Source organism: Macrotis lagotis, chromosome 7 (assembly GCF_037893015.1).
Source record: "Macrotis lagotis isolate mMagLag1 chromosome 7, bilby.v1.9.chrom.fasta, whole genome shotgun sequence".
Classification (NCBI taxonomy): Eukaryota; Metazoa; Chordata; class Mammalia; order Peramelemorphia; family Peramelidae; genus Macrotis; species Macrotis lagotis.
Genome location: NC_133664.1, coordinates 143,867,836 through 143,883,247, shown reverse-complemented (window position 1 = coordinate 143,883,247; position 15,412 = coordinate 143,867,836). Strand labels below are relative to the sequence as shown.

Sequence of the window (15,412 nt, the reverse complement as noted above, 5' to 3'; positions counted from 1 at the left end):
AGAGTGATAGTTTTGTTTCCTATTCTAATTCCTTTAATTTCTTTTTCTTCTCTAATTGCTATAGCTAGCATTTCTAATACAGTATTGAATAATAGTGGTGATAATGGACTTCCTTACTTCAACCTTGATCATGTTGGGAAGGTTTCTAGAATATCCCCTTATAACTAATGCTTGCTGATGGTTTTAGATAGATACTGTTTATCATTTTAAGGAATGCTCCATTTATTTCTGTGCTTTCCAATGTTTTTTAAATAGGAATAAATGATGTATTTTGTCAAATGCTCTTTTTGCATTTATTGAGATAATCTAGCTAGAGAATTTTGCTCCAAAAACAATGAAATTAAGATCCTGCTATCAGGAATATGAAGAAAATCACAAGTGCTATAGAGGAGATTGTCAACACCTTTGTCTTATTGAAAGCAAATTAAATCAGATCGCTATTGACAGTGTTGCATGTGCTTTTTTTTTTCACTTGGCAGTCAACACTCATTTAAGTTCTGCATTGCCCTTGCTCTTAGTTTTTTATGTAGCTTGGGAACAACATCATGTCCTCCTGAAGTAATGAAGAACCTATAACAAACAGCAAAGGGGTACTGTAAGAGCATCCTCACCATCAAATACATATCAAATCTCTGCTGTATGAAAAGTTGTTCCTTCACAAAAGCTATTTCCTAATCTAATAAGTGAGTTGATGTTTATCTATAACGATTCCTGTTTCCCAAGATATATCCAACCCTGTAGAAAAGGTTACCATTTGTTTTGACACAATAATTTGAATGAAAAGCTTGAATAGACCTTGAGAATTTCTTACTTTGTTAGAGTGATTTGGGACAAAGAAATAGAATTCTAGCTACATAGCTAAATAGGAATTAGAAGAAAAGATTTAATTTTGTTCTGGGGATATTCTCCTTGGCTTTTTGTTACCTGGAGATGGTGGCTCATAGTTTATGGATGCCAATAAAAAGCTCTCAGCCTAATATTACCAAGATGAGATTTTCTAGTCACTATACCCCCAGAAGACTAAGAATGACTTTCAGGGAGTAAGGTCCAGAAGTGACCCGAAGATTAGAAAAGTCCAGAAATGCAAGAGAGAAGAGAAGCAAAGAGATACAATATCCTTCAAGGAGCAGTAGACATGATTGGTGTCTAGGTATGGGTAAAGGTACAGGTACAACAGTGGACAACACCTAGAAGGGAATCAACCCAGAGAGAGTATGAGGAAGTATATAGTCTTTAGTAAGGAGAGAAAGATAAGGTAGGTTGAGGCTATAAAAGACTTTAAAGGGCAAAGAAGTTTGTAATTGAGCTACTGGCACTAGGAATTGAGCCTTAGGAAAATTCCTTTGGCAACTATATGGAGGGGTAGGGTTGTTTAGTCCTGACCCTTCTTCAGTCTGGATCCTATGCTTCTGCCATTCTGGATGTGGTGGCTAGAAATGGGCCCTACCTTTTGCAGAAATCCCTGAATTTTGACTCAAAATCTCTGTGGCTTAACTTAAGTTTTGATCTCAGTCTTTTCTTGTACAGTATCCAACCAAAAGTTGGTCCTCGCCCTTGCTGAAGCCTTGACAGACCTTTAATAGATGACCTTGTATAAGATTAGGTTGGTGACAGAGCTCCCACTAGACATCTGGATTTGGTTACTCAGGTGCTAATCCTACCTCATGTTATGAATCCAGAACCATCTGTCTGGTCTCTGTGGCTTCCAGCTGTTTGAATTGCCTCTATTCTAAGGACTGGCAGACTCCTGGCACTGTCTTTTTGCAATCCTGGACTGGATAGAAAAACTTGTCATCATCTATTTGCCTCTGGTTTATTGCTATTCTTGATGGTACAGTCTTAGAACCTTGTTGAAGCCTTTATGGGGTGAGATACACTCCTTTGGGACTTTCATGTCACCATCTTACACTAAACGGTAATATTAATATAGCTAAAATTTATATAATACCTACTATGTGTTAGGCCACATACTATGCACTTTACAAATATCTCATTTACTTCTCACAACAATCCTGGGAGGCAGGTACTATTATTATCGCCATTATAAAGATGAGGAAACAGAGGCTGAGAGGCTAACTGACTTGTTTGGTGGCATATAACTAGTAACTATCTGAGGGCCTATTTGAACTCAAGTCTTTCTGACTTCAGGTCGAGGGCATCACTTTGTTGCCTCTTCTAAACCTCAAGTAACAAATCTCATTCAATTATAAAAAGACTTTTTACTAAAGTTTATCCTCTGTGTGCACACACTAGACATACACATACACACATACACACACACACACAGAGTATTTCTGCTTCCTAATATCATCCCCATTCTCACCTATCTAGATACTGAGATACTGCTTCACTATTTACCTTAAAGTTGCTCCTAAACTGAGCTTATACCCACCTTGGACCCTTACCCTCAACCCTTCACCAGAGTGCTCATTCTCAGAAATACCCTGGACATTTGAACTTCTGCTATTTTCCCCACCAATCTTCCACTGTCCCTGTATCTCTGTTGATATATTTATAGCAATGCTTTTCACTTTTCGTTTTTAAAAAATGCAATTTAAAAACCAATAAGATCGCAAAGCTGAACACAAAAGCAAGGGGGTGGGTACTGTTTGTGAAGACCTTGTTATCACAATGAAGAATTGATTGAAATATCTATCTATGGTCTCCAGAAATGCTTTAAAAATCACAATAAAGAATCTGCTCTTAGCAAGATGGAAAAATACAAAAGTGAGAAAAAGAAGAGGAAAACTGTCAACTGTGGTCTGGATGAGCATGAATTAAATTAGGTGAGTGATAATTCATAGTACTCTATTTTCTTCCTGCTCTCTAGAGACACACTTTTAGATTCTGATGATTTGAACCATGTGGATTTCTGCCAATCCCAAAGTATAACCTAGGATATGAAGAGCAAATGAATATCTGGGTTTAAAATAATAGCATGAATACTTCTGATACTGCTCTGTTGCATAAGTGTGCTTCAGAAAATTCCCTTTATACTTATGTTTTTTAATAGTTTTAAAAATCATAAATGAATATTATATTTTATCAAAATAAATTGATATAATATAGATTTTTAAAGTTTATTATTTATACTTTTACTTAGTTGATAATTTTTTGATGCTGAACAAATTTTCAAACCTGCTATAAACTCTGCTTGGTTGCAATGAATAATTTTATCAATGTAATATAGTATTCACTGAATAAAATTTAATTAGCACTTTTGAACTGAAGGAATCACAGGTCTGGGCTCCCATTCCAAATTTTAAACCTAATTTTATTAAGGAAAAATTATCTGTCATTCTCATTTTTAAAGCTATAGTTATCTGATTATAAAATGAGCATCATATTTGCTTTAGATATTAGGTAATTTCCATCTTTTATCCTATTTATGAATGATCTATGTAACAAGGATTTTTGTTCTTAGAAAGTCTGAAAGAACTCTGCTGTAAAATTATGTGAACCAAATTTGGGATTTTGGTGGGGCCAGGAGCATGGAAAATCTTTGATGACTCGTCTGATTTCTGTTTAAATTATTAATTTTCTGTGGTGTTAGTTTTGGAAATTTGCTTTGTAACAGTGGTGGCACCTCTTTGCTGAGCTGAAAAGTAGGTAGGCAGGGTGGTGAGATGTTCTTCTTCTTACCCCCTTCCAACTTTTCTATGACTGAACTACCTTCACTTTCTAGTCACTTGGCCTATTGCCCTCTGGAAGACTGGCTTTCCTTTGAAAACAGACAACACTAAAGGCAGATACTTGTTTCATTAAGCCCAAATACTGTTGCTGATTTATTTTCCCAATGGACCCCAGTAAATATATTTTCTCTGTATTAATGAATTAACCCAGAGGATTCTCAAGTTTCAGATTCAGCTTGGATTAGACAGTCTACTGACTACAATAATGCTTATTCTCTAATCAACAGGGATACACAGTACACAGTTGAGGCCCATAACAGTTGCAATCAGCATATGGTCTCCCTGCAGTTCTATTTATTTTAGGTCCTCATAACTATATTGCATAAGGGGAGGGTATCCATGGTGGAGAAACAATGCTTCCCCTTCTTATGATTGCTTTTATTCTCCAAAGCTCAGTACTCAAGTCTTGGAGACCTTCAAGCAATTCTCAAAATTATATCTGGACTCTCTTCTCAATTCAGATCTTGCTTCTTTGCTGTTCCTTCTCCATTAGAATATAAGCTCATTGTGAGTAGGACAGAATCTTTTATCATTTTTATGACAGTCAGTATAATTTCCCCCATATTGAACATCTAAAAATTACAATGCCTAAAATGATTTATTAAGACAAGTTTTGCCAAAAAAAAATTTGAGATAGTATGAACTATGTCTTTATGAGCTAGTTTTCAGGTATCCCAGAGGAAGAATAATTCATAATATAAGAGAATAAAGTCAAACTTTGCACATTTTTACCTAACAGTTACCAAATATCAGGTAGTAATAGCATTTTGATGTTTTTTAATCTCAGAAACTACTTCTAGCAATAAGTGAAAGAACTTAATCCTGTTTATTAATTATGATAATCATTAGACTACAGATAAGATGAGAGGTCAAATTTGATTGAAGACTAAAAAGTTTAATCAATTAGAATGTCCAATAGAAGGCTTTGATGTGTTGTCATCATTTATACCACTTCCTTTGTGGGGGGCATTGTCTTAAATAGCTCTGTTCTAGGTTATATTGTATTGTTCTGAGAATACAAAGACAAAGGATCCTAGATTTAAATCTGGAATGAACATTACAGTTCATAGAGTCCAACCCCTTCATTTTTAGATGAGGAAACTGAGCTCCAAAAAGGTTAAGTGACTTGTCCCATATCACATAGCTGAATGTAGAATTTGAAAACAAGTGACTTCCTTACTCTTAAGTCCAGCACTCTATTCTCTAAAGTACTTTATCTTTTAAGATAGATAGATAGATAGATAGATAGATAAATAGATAGATAGATGATAGATAGACAGACAGATAGATATAGTCCTTGCTCTCATATAGATAACCATCTATTAAGGAGCTCATGAATCACAAAAGGTTCTCCTGATTAGAAAGGACCTCAGCAACCATCTAACCCAATATGAACCTATCATAAATCTCCCCAGTGTACCTTTATTTCTCCCTTAATTGGAACCCTACCTCCACCACTCAACTCTACTCCTTTTGAAGTTCATACAATTCATATCTATCATTCAATAAAAATCCTGGTAGCTATTGTCTACAGACTCACAGTTTACTCCCTTTGCTTCCTCAACAAGTTCAGTATCTGGCTTACCAATTTTCTCTCTTACCCATGTCTTATCTTCAAACCTAAAGTTTTCAACATTCCTATTGATTCTTTCTAAAATGTCCTGACTACTCAGTTCCTTAAACTCTTCCCATGACACTTCTCTAACCCACCCCAGTCACCCACAAAGACGGTCATGCCCTTGATCTTGCCCTCATCCACAAATACATCATATCCATTCATTGGTAATGATCTCTAAAATCTCTTTTACTGAATATGGGTTTTCTACCTCTCTCTGTCTATTCCCATTCTAAACCCTACTTTTTATTTATATAAAAAATCTCCCATCCTGCCAATTCTTGGTTCTTTCACAGTTCATCTCCCTATGCATTTGCCAGTCTTTCCCCCTTTTCCTATTTTTTCTATCCTTGAAGATCCTGTTCAATTTCACACTATTCTCTTTTTCTTGAGTCTGTAATTCTCTTATCATATCTCTGATTATGCCTATAAAGCAAGGTATATGCGGTCTAGATGTGAATTTCCCTTAGTCACTGTTATAATTACTTATTAATTTGCTTCAGATAAATCATGCTGGCTTTGTTCTATGCCCCTATAAAAGTCCTGCCTTGTGGGCAGACTTTGGGAATTAGCTAATTGACTTATGGATTTTGGGTCAGATTTGTGTAGTCCTGTGTTTCTTATGCCCCCGTGCAACCCCCTCCCTTACTCCCTGACTTGCCAGCCTTTTTTCTTTGGTCTGTCTGCACTCAAGACAAAATTTCCTGACTCACATAATCATTCTGATTGGGTATATTATAAATATATGTCACACAACCTCAACTAGGCTCTTACTGTTGCTAGACAATTCTACTGTAGCTCCTTTGCTACAGATCTCAGACATCTCCCAGAGAATACAGAAGTTGTTGTGAGCCCAGTTGTAAGAAATACACAATTTGAATTTGTTTATTTACCATCAGTAATTCCCCTGTGAACAGGCAACATATTGAAAACAATACAACATGATTTCTAAAGGAAGTTTCACTCACATTTCAGGTCTTTAGATAACACAGAAATTCTAGACTAAGTATCTTGGTTCAGCCACAGATGTAGAGCTGATGATGTAAATTAGAGTTCATGAAATAAATGTTTTTCCCACTCTCAGATGTCTGGTCACTGTCAGGGAGCAGGGTGAGTAAACTTAGCAGCCAGACTCATCGAGAAGCAACCCCTCCATCATCTTTCCATCTGACATTCAAGTATGGTGCACCATTTTGTATCATTTTTCTGTCATCAACTCTTCTTTCACTACCAAACTAGGGTAAAAGACCCACCAATCTAGGATAACAAATGATAACTGTAATTTTTGAGAATGATCATATAAGTATGTACACAAGTATTTTTAACTCATTCATTTGAATTTGATTAGATTCAATGATAGTGTTACCTTCTTTCTATACTTACTTTTTAGGGCACTAATGAAGAATAGATGCATAATAAAGAAATCAATTATTCATTTTACACAATTTTGAACTTTAAGAATTGGTAACATAGGTCAATATTTTCCTTTCATAGATCTTAAAATCACTGAACCTAAGCCATTTTTAAAATCTAAAATACATTATATATTAGACCACTGGGGAAGTAATGATATCTACTTCTTTCAAACTTTGTAAATAAACACATACCACTTCCCTGTGTATAATTTTTTTAAAGAAGGAACAAGAATTATAAGACTGGAAAATTTGAGTTAGGAGTCAGGGATGTGAAACATTCCAATACATTACAGAACAATAGTAAAATTATAAAAGATATAGGAGAGATGTTATTGTCTAAAAAATGTTTCAAAATTCAGATAGTGCTATAATACTGGCATTTACCATGTTGGCAAATCACTTTATACATATTATTTTATTTGATACTTATAAAAAAATCTGTGACATACATGCTATCATCTCCAATTTTCAGATGAGGAAACTGAGGCTTGGGGAGTCTATTTGCCTAAAGTTACTAAGTGCCACATGCAGGATCTGAAATCGTCTTTTTGAATCCTGATTCATAACACCTGGTTAGTTATAATCTTAGTCATTTTGTTGCTGAAAGCTTTAAACTTAATTTTGAGCATATTTTCCCTTTAATAGGAAAAAAATCTCCAGTCTTATAATAGCTGGTGCTTATATAATGCTTTAATGTTTGTAAAGAGTTTTACATACTTTATCTCTTTCTTGTAATTTTTATTATCCTCAATTTTACAGAAGTTCTGAGAAGATCACACAGCTAATAAATGTTAAAGGTATGATTCAAATCCATCTCCTCCTGACTCCAAGTCTGGCACTGAATCATCCTGCCTCTCAATAATGGAAATCACTTGATCATTCCATTTGTTATTCAGTATTTATTAAATATTTATTATGTATACTGTACTTTTGCTACTGTACTAAGCAAAGAAAGACAAAAACTGTGTATCCAGGAGGGGGCATTGAAATGAGACAACATGAAAATAACTAAGTACATACAAAATATACAGAGTAGAAGAAAGTAATCTAAAAGGGGAAGGCATTAGTGGGATAGGGGGACTAAAACGGCTTTCTACAGTCAAAGTATAATAAGTTTCTCAAAATTGTATTTCTGATAAAAGATTGATTTCTTTAGAGAGTACTCAATAAGTAAGAAATTAAGATTCCTGGGTATCTCTCTCTATGTTAATTACAAACTCAGGAAGACAATGGTCAGGATGCTGAGAGACAAAAGGTCAGATAGTACTGTAAAAGGATGATAGTCTTTGAGGAGCAACTTAATATTGTGCAAACTTCATAGTCAGTCCACAAGTTAATTTTTTGGTTAATTTTGTGTTAATTTTTGCATAAAAATTTCACTCTTTGACAGTTTGGGTGTAGACATTACCTCAACAGCCACCACTTATGGGTTAGAGGTAAGATGTTAGAGAATAAAACTTAAAAATATCTAATCTATATTTTCTGTAATAATCTTTTAATCCTATATTTTTAAGGTTTTTATAGTTTTAAGGTTCACACTAAATAAGGTGGAATGTAATTTGAATCTTAAAGAAAGTTCAGATAGAGCACTGGCCCTGGAGTCAGGAGTACTTGAGTTCAAATGCGGCCTCAGACACTTAATAATTACATAGCTGTGTGGCCTTGGGCAAGCCACTTAACCTAACTAAAAAAAAAAAGTTCAGGAACTAAGAAGCAGTGGTAAGATTAGCCTTCCAAGCATAGGAAATAACCAATGCAAAGACAAAGAAGTGGAAGACAAAGTGACAAATGCTTGTGGAACTTCATGTGGATCAGTATATCTGAATTCTAGAGTGCATGGAAAGAAGTAAAGTTTAAGAAGGCTGAAAAGGTAGAAAGAAGTCAGAAAAGCCTCACATGCCAAACAGAAGATTTATATTTAATCCTGGAGATAATAGGAAATCACTGGAACTTTGAGTAGGGAGTGACAAAGACAGAAGTACACTTTGGAAAAATCACCTTGGGCAGCTTAATGGTGGAAAAATTGGAATGGGGAAAACTGTGAGGGAGGAAATCCATTAGAAAGAAGTGCCTCCACTCCTTTCTCATATCAGTAGAAAGTAGTAGAAAGAAGGAGACATGTAAAAGTGACATCATAAAAAATAAAAATGACAAGATTTGACAAGAAATCTGATATATGAGGTTAGTGTCAATGAAGAATTGAGAATAGATACTGAGGTTTCAGGCATGAGTGACTAGGATACTTATGTGGTCCTCAAATAAATTATAGGAAAGTTCATAAAGGAAGAGGGCATAGGGAAAATTCAGTGAGTTCTGCTTTACATTTGCTAAGTTTGAGATGCTTATAGGACATCCAAGAGCAGTTGTAGATGCATGACTACAGCTCATCAGAAAGATTGGGACTGGATATGTAGTTCTGGGAATTATCTGAGATAATAACTGTACCCACAAGAGCTGATGAGTTCAGTAAGTATAGTACAGAGTGAAAAGAGGAGACCCAGGACAGATCTTTGAGGCACCCATGTATAATGAGCACAAAATGGATGAATAACCAGCAAAGGAGAGTGGTCAGACAGGTAGGTAGAAAAGCAGATCTAGAAAAAAGAGGGGGATTGACATGTGTGCAGAAAATCAAGAAGGGTCAGAATTGAGAAAAGACTACTAGCTATAGTCTCCTACTACTACTAGATATAGTATTTGTATTTATTGTATGTGTTCAGTATTATAGTAACTATGAGATCATTGGTAACTTTGGAGAGGGCAATTTCAGTTAAATGATGAGGGCAGGAGCCAGACCATAAAGGGTTTATAAAAGGAAAAGAAGTGGAGGTACCAGTTGTAGATGGATTTCACTAGAAGTTTAGCCACAAAAGATATAAACCAGTGTGAAAATATAATTCATTTTATAAAAAAAGATGTTTTCAGGCAATGAATATTAATTTTTAAATTAAGAATACTGATAGACATAGTATTAAAATAAGTAAACAGTCACATTAAACTGCTATAGTATGTGTGGCTTTTATAGCTACTGCTATCATTCCCATCCAACTTTCCTACATCACATAATACAATAAAGAGAGTTATTCCACATACTTTTAAAGTTCCAAAATAAATGTGAACCCCTCACAAGGAAAAATTACCAGTTATCATACACAGTGATAAACTGCCCAGAACTTTTGCATATGTAATTTGTTCAGCAGAAGTCTATTGGTTTTATTCTCTTTCTAATTAGGCTTTATTCATTTTGAAAAATCACCCTTGACAGCTTTAGCATTTTGGAAGACTGGCTTCATGTTAATCATTTGTGAATAGTGATAGGTACTCTTGATTCCTTTATTATATTCTATTACACCTTCCTCTAGGAGAGGCAGCATAGTATATTGGATAAATACTAAGCTGCCATTGAAGTTGCTAAGGCTGAGGTCCAAGTTTACTTTTAACACATCTTGGCTGTGTGACCATGTGGAAGTCACTTCACAATCCATTAGGATTGTAAATTACAGAGCAAGTATTAATCTACATTGGTTGAGGAAGTTCTTCAGCAAGAACTAACTACACCAATGAAATCAAAGTCTTATTTTTTACAATGTTCTGCCAAGAAGGCTGTGTGATACAGCTGGTGAAAACTATCTCCATAGGGAACTATTAGTTAAGTCCATGCTCAATCTACCCTTTGTGGCTAAGCTAAACATAAAACTCAGTGGTCCATGGGGGTCTGTATCTGATTCCTTTCCCTTCTAAATTACACTAGTTATTTTATCAGTGTCTCAGATTTGACCATAACACAAAACAAGTGACTAGACCTTCATTAGTAAAGCTGTTTAAGGTTCATTCCAAAATACATTTAACTAATAAACTTCTTCATGATGATTTTATACATGTTTACTTTTTCTACAAGCCTCCAAATGTCTTTTCCAAAGCATTTATTTTTTAGTAAGAATGTCCTATTACTAGGTGTAGTTAGTGATAACAAAAATGAATGACACTGTATAAAAGGGGGTGAATGAACTGATTTTCCTAGTTGGTCTTTTTTTTCCTGAATTTGTTTTTTTGGCCAAACTTCTGATAGAATTTTGACATCATTATGACATCATAGTAAGGTTCTAGGGTCAAAGTACCTGGGCTTAAATCCTATCTCTAATGCTTACTACTTATAGGACTTTGGGCACAATACAAACACCCTGGGTCTTAGTTTCCTCCTATATAAAATTAGTTGCATTATATTGCCTCCGAAGATCCTTTCAGCTCTAGATCTATGATGCTATCAGATTAAGAACAGGAAGAATTTGGAAAGAAGGAAAGACATGTCCTCTCTAAAACAGAAGAGAGAGAAATAATAATAATAATAATACTTCTATTTTATTTTTATTCTGGTCCAAAACTATATATATATATATACATATATATATATGTATATATATATATATATACACATACATATATATATATATATTTCATTGTTTTAGAGAATTCATAATAAAAAAATTCCCTCTTTCAATTCTGATTGGCAGCCATTCTGCAACTTATCCTCTCAGAAAATTGCCTGGGACACTGAGAGATTAAATGACAAGATCAAGCTACTGCCAGTATGTGTTAGAGGTGAAATTTGAAACTAGATCTTCCTGACTCTACATTACAGACTTTTTCATCCTCACAATCATCTATGGAGTGCAGATGTTGTCATCCCCATTTTATAAATGAAGAAACATGCTCAGTAGTTATTTAACTTTCCCATATTCACAAAGTGTTAGAAAGGTCCAGGATGCTTGTGAATGGCTAATATGGAGTCCAGATAAAGGTCAGCAAAGTTGAGAGTAAAGATTTCTAAGTATGTAATAGCAACTATTCTTGTCTGTAACAATGGGTATTGAAGTATCTGCTGGGCAGTGAGGAGTTGAGACATTATATTAAAAACCATGAAGCAATAAACATATAGCAGTTAAAAGTTGACTTAAGTTCCTACTATTTGAGATCCTGATGAACTAGGGCATCTCTTTAAGTAGAGAAATTTTGATTCTGAAACCCTAACTCAATTAGTCTTTGTTAATCTTCAATTATTTCAGCCTGATCTACTTTGGCCATGAAGATCAATTTTCTTCTTTTAGCTCTTTTCTTCTTTATCTTAATACCTTTCTCAGGTAAGATTTGATGATATTAAATAAGGTATTTAAATATATGAGAAAGAAAAGACCTTATCTATCCAGACCAAAAAAACAATTTTGATTATATCTATGAATCCTAGAAGTCATTTTATCCAGTGGACCTGGAGCCAAGATAGACATGAGTTCAAAACCCACTTCAAAAAGTTGTGAGCTATATGAACTTTGGCAAGTTACTTAGCTTTTCAGATCTTTGGTTTTTCTCATTTGTAATATTGGGACAAGGATGATAACCCATTGTAATAACCTTATGTTTGTTATTAGTCCTTGGGTACTGGAAAGATAAAAGACAAAAATGAAACTGTGTGGTGCTATGTAAGTTCATGCTTGATTTGGCATCAGATAATCTATGTCCAACAGACTTGACAATTTATTACCTGCACACTCCTGAGCAAGGTAATTAACTTCTGTGGACCTCAGTTTCTTCATCTATAAAATGAGGAGATTGGACTAAATGTCCTCTGAAATTTCATCTAGTTCTAAGGCTGATCTTCTGAAAAATGTATAAATTTTGAAGCAAAAAAAAGCCTTTCTCAGTTCTCTTGAATCCTCATGCTTTCCTCCTATTATCTCCAATTTAGGCTGTTTCTATCTTGTTTATCTAGAGTTTATTTGCATGTTGTTTCCCCCATTAGACTGAATTCCTTGTTTTTTTGCCTTTCTTTGTATACCCCTTAGTTCCTGGTAATAAGAATAAGTGCTTAAGAATGACATTTTTTACTCAACTTGCTATGTAATAGTTAGCTAGTCTTAATGCAAGTGACATTTATTAAATGAGTACTGTATGCAAGATTCTGTGATAGGTGCCTAAGTATACTAAAATGAAAAAAAAAAAACCCTTCACAATTCTTTCCCTCAATGAACTTATAGTAAGATCAGGGTGAGACAATGCCATCAAAAATAGATTCATTGGAAAAGTCAAACAGAGGGGCCTGAGAGAATTCAAGAACAGAATTATCATTTTTAAAGGAAAGGGGGTATTTGAGAGGAAGGGAAAAATAGGAAGAGGAGGATAGCTATTCACATGAAGCAAGTCTTAAAGAATAGGATATATGAGATTTGTGACAGTAAAGGCATAGAAGTGGAATAAGGTAGGATGAGATCTGGGAATTGTGAATAGTTCCTTTTGACTGGAGCAGAAAATAAAAAAGAGAGGTAGTGCTCATTTCTGTAGCAAATGCTATATATGTGTATGCAACATCCTTTGTCCATTAAAAATAATAGTGAGACTATTTGAGATGCCCATACCATCTGCTTTCTCCTCTATTTGAATATACTCTTTACCTATATACTCCAATTAAGAAAAATAGTAAGGAGATGAAAAGACGACAGTGGAGGAGTCTGGAGAACTATAGATTACTTTGATCAGATCCTGGCAACTTATGTATGAAATTCTGATCTTATGCACATGCCTTTCAGGTGAATGTAGAGGAATTAAATTGAGCCTTCTCCCTTCATTTGGATGTGTGGCTTTATTCTACTGTATTCTTTCATTCTACTATATTTTACCAACTCAAAAACATCTGTAGTCAACTTATATATATAATTTCCTTGTGTACATTTATTTGCAATATTAGTGTGCTGTGGAAGAGTTCTGGATATTCAGTATATTTACTAGGAAGCTTTTATAGTTCAAGTCAGGGGTCCCAATTCTGGGCTCATGCTAGAGAATCTCTGACTGGGGACTTGATTTTATGAACTATCATCTATTTTTGTTACAACTATATAATCTTTCAAAAGCAGAACTCAACAAGGGAATTTGAAAGTTTTTACTACCTAAGACTAAAATAGCCAAATTTTCACTGCTGATTCACTGCCTTTAAAGGAGCCATGGAACCATGGATTAAACCATTTAAGTGGATAAAAGGGAAGGAGAGAGAAGAGAAGGAGAGAAGTAGGAGGGGGAGAAGAGAATGAGGAGAAAAGGAAGAGGAGGAGAGGAGGAAGAGTTTTAGCTTTAGAAAAAAGTCCAATCTCTGAGCCATAATCGTGGTCTGTGGGTATTTTGATTCATCCTTTCCTGGCTTATATGGCTTATATCTGAAAGTGAAGAGTGGGTCAGCCAAGTTAACTTACTTTCAATGTCACCACTTCCTGCTACAGCAAAAAATACATGCTAGTTAATTTTTTAACTTTACTGGGCCTGTTTCTTCTTCTGTAAAATTAAGAGAATTGGGCTAACTGATCTACAAGGTCCCTTCCGGTTCTGAATCATTGGTCTAATGTTGTGAGGTCTCTTGCAACAAAGATTCAGTATCTTTGGAAAGCTACTCTACCTTTAGATTCTGTAATGTCACCAATCAAGACTGATACAAAAATATAAATCATGAAATTGTTAAAGTTTGTCTTTAACATCTTCAGCCTCTACTTTCTGTGCCCTGTACACTGTCCTTCTCAGCTCCATTCTACTTCTTCTCAAGAAAATATCTGGGGCCTGTTATTTATGCCACAGTATAAATCTGAGTGTTACAGATTATTATTTCTTTCAGGAGCATTTTTACTTTTAACCTTATCTCTAATGTAGGGTGAAAGGGATTGCCTCTTGTTAAAGGAATTTCAAGCATCATCCAGGATGTGGGAGAACTAAGGGGATAAGGAATCCTTCCCAAAGTTCTCAAAATCATAACACTGAAGGTGGCTAAGTACTGCTTTGATGAAAGCAAAAACTGTCTCATTTTTATCTTTCCATTCCTAGCACCTAACATAGTGCTTCAAAGTTCAGATTAATTACCTCCAATTGGAGGCCTTTTCCAACTTCCAGTGCACTATAGTGCCCCCTCCTCAAATTTACTTGCATTTATTTTCTATTTATTTATATATGGTATCTACTATGATAGAGACTGAGATCTACAAAGGCAAAGACTATTTCATTTTTATCTCTGTATCTCCAGGACTTAGCCCAGTACTTCTTAACCTTAACTGGACATTTAAAAATGCTTATTTGTTTGATGCTTATTAAATATTTGTTGACTGATGAAAAATCACTGATATTCTAATAAGTATTAAAGTGATATGGGTAAGAAACTGCTATCAACCTGGAGCTATCAGAAGCAAAAATATCCAAGGTTACTGGGAATTATCCCAGATGCCACAATTTGTACTCTAGAATGGAATATTGAAAGCAATGATAGGAGTCTAGAGACCTGAGCTCAAGTCCTGATTATACCACTAATTAAGTATGTAACCTTGAGCAAATTGCTTAGTCTTCTGGACATTCAATCTCCTTATTTGTTTTTTATTTTTTTTTAAAGGAGGGCAGAAGGGAACATTATTGAAGAGGGTAGGTTTGTTAATGACTCCAAGACAACTACATATTTCACATCTGTACAGGAAGAAGTAAGGGGATGGGAATTAATATTCCCTTCTCCTGACTTATGTTATTACTTTAAAGATCAGCATATTATCAGCCTTCCTTATTGTTTGTTTCTCCCCCACCAGCTTTTTGTGATCGAATCATATGCAGGATAAACCTTTTTCATCAGGGAACAGTTTCTGAGTAAATATGAATTACAGTGATTTCCAGAGGCATGT

The 15,412-nt window shown here is 34.8% G+C and overlaps 1 long non-coding RNA gene across 1 annotated transcript in view; it reads left to right on the top strand.

The window, feature by feature from the left end:
* LOC141493046 (uncharacterized) overlaps positions 1-15,412 on the top strand; it is a 75,318-nt gene that overhangs the window by 55,211 nt on the left and 4,695 nt on the right. Inside the window, exon 3 of the long non-coding RNA XR_012470104.1 lies at positions 2,670-2,786. This is a non-coding gene — a long non-coding RNA (uncharacterized LOC141493046). The remainder of the gene's footprint in view (positions 1-2,669; positions 2,787-15,412) is intronic.